A 2,271-nucleotide genomic window follows, 5' to 3' on the forward strand; every position below is an offset into this window, starting at 1 on the left:
TTCAATAGAACAGTTCTTTATTCAGGGCAAAACAGGACTGACTCTGAGGGTAGGAAGGCTACATTTATAGGGACAGGGAACTAGCTAGAAAGGGATAGATTTTGGAGGGAACAATATCAGGCAATCACAGGGGTGCCTTTTGGAGGGAACCAATAAGACAGAGGATCCAAATTTTGTTGTTGTTGTTTAGTCGTTTAGTCGTGTCCGACTCTTCGTGACCCCATGGACCATAGCACGCCAGGCACTCCTGTCTTCCACTGCTTCCTGCAGTTTGGTCAAACTCATGTTCGTAGCTTCGAGAACACTGTCCAACCATCTTGTCCTCTGACGTCCCCTTCTCCTAGTGCCCTCCATCTTTCCCAACATCAGGGTCTTTTCCAAGGATTCTTCTCTTCTCATGAGGTGGCCAAAGTATTGGAGCCTCAGCTTCACGATCTGTCCTTCCAGGGAGCACTCAGGGCTGATTTCCTTAAGAATGGATAGGTTTGATCTTCTAGCAGTCCATGGGACTCTCAAGAGTCTCCTCCAGCACCATAATTCAAAAGCATCAATTCTTCGACGATCAGCCTTCTTTATGGTCCAGCTCTCACTTCCATACATCACTACTGGGAAAACCATCGCTTTAACTAGACGGACCTTTGTCGGCAAGGTGATGTCTCTGCTTTTTAAGATGCTGTCTAGGTTTGTCATTGCTTTTCTCCCAAGAAGCAGGCGTCTTTTAATTTCGTGACTGCTGTCACCATCTGCAGTGATCAAGGAGCCCAAGAAAGTAAAATCTCTCACTGCCTCCATTTATTCCCCTTCTATTTGCCAGGAGGTGATGGGACCAGTGGCCATGATCTTGGTTTTTTTGATGTTGAGCTTCAGACCATATTTTGCGCTCTCCTCTTTCACCCTCATTAAAAGGTTCTTTAATTCCTCCTCACTTTCTGCCATCAAGGTTGTGTCATCTGCATATCTGAGGTTGTTGATATTTCTTCCGGCAATCTTAATTCCGGCTTGGGATTCATCTAGTCCAGCCTTTCGCATGATGAATTCTGCATATAAGTTAAATAAGCAGGGAGACAATATACAACCTTGTCGTACTCCTTTCCCAATTTTGAACCACTTAGTTGTTCCATATCCAGTTCTAACTGTAGCTTCTTGTCCCACATAGAGATTTCTCAGGAGACAGATGAGGTGATCAGGCACTCCCATTTCTTTAAGAACTTGCCATAGTTTGCTGTGGTCGACACAGTCAAAGGCTTTTGCATAGTCAATGAAGCAGAAGTAGATGTATTGGATCCAAATACAGCAGCTTAAATGAACCAATAGTAGCTGAACCAAAAGGCAGTTACTTTACCCTAAAGCACATACAGACAATAGTAATGCAGATATAAAATCCTTTGACTCAATACACAATACAATGGACGGGTTCCATGATTCTCCACCCAAAGGGGAGCCAGGATCGCGGCGCCCCAGGGATTCCTGCCAGGGGGAACCCAGAACTGGCAGAGAGACGCGGAATTGGGGCCTCGGTTCAAGTCTCAGCCCTTGAGGGGGGGCTTCCCATTTCCATTCCTGAAAAAGCGCCCGGGGGGGGGGGCAGGGCAGCTGAGCATCTCTTGACTCCCAAGCGGAGGGGGCAATGCAAACCCTGCGAATGGAGGGTCCCCGATTTAAAGCTGTATTGCCTGTGCAGAGAGCGCCCAGGAAGGGAGTTGTTCTTGGGGGGGGGGTCTCTACCCACTTTCCTCCCTCCCCCTGCTCTACCTCTTTGTCCTCCCCCCCCCCCGGTCTTCTCTTCCCATTTCCTTTCCCTGGGGGGGCAGGGGCTCCTTTATCCCAGCAGGGCCTGAATCAGCCCCTCCCCCGCTCGACTGACCCACAGAAAGAAGAGGGAGGGGGAGGGGGAACTCCCCTACTTTCCTTTCATTCCCCCCCCCCGCCCCAAATCCTGCCCTCCCTTCCCAGTTTCCCTGTTTGCAGATTCAGGGAGAGCAAAAGCGCATCTTTATCTCTCTCCCGCCCCCCACAATATATATAGATATATTTTGCACCTCTTTTTCCTCCTCCTCTGCAGACCTGCTCCTCGTCCGGGAATGTGAATGGCGGCCCCTCCCCCTCCAACCTTCGCCCCCCCTCCCAACCTCCCTGCCTCTCTAGGAAGCGGAGCTCACTGACCCTTGGGGGGAGGAATGAGTGACCCCTCCCCCCCAGAAGACACAAATCCTCCTCCTTCCAAACAAGCTCTGAATATCCTGTTTCTTTCCTGATAATCTCCCAGGTTCG

At 49.8% G+C, this 2,271-nt stretch overlaps 1 long non-coding RNA gene across 1 annotated transcript; it reads right to left on the reverse strand.

Moving 5' to 3' along the window:
• On the reverse strand, nucleotides 1-2,271 carry LOC132591672 (uncharacterized). The gene is made up of 2 exons (XR_015948571.1): nucleotides 2,040-2,271; nucleotides 1-1,343 (listed from the first exon to the last, which is right to left on the reverse strand). It is a non-coding gene; the product is annotated as an uncharacterized LOC132591672 (long non-coding RNA).

Source organism: Zootoca vivipara, chromosome 2 (genome assembly GCF_965207765.1).
Source record: "Zootoca vivipara chromosome 2, rZooViv2.hap1.1, whole genome shotgun sequence".
NCBI lineage: Eukaryota > Metazoa > Chordata > Lepidosauria > Squamata > Lacertidae > Zootoca > Zootoca vivipara.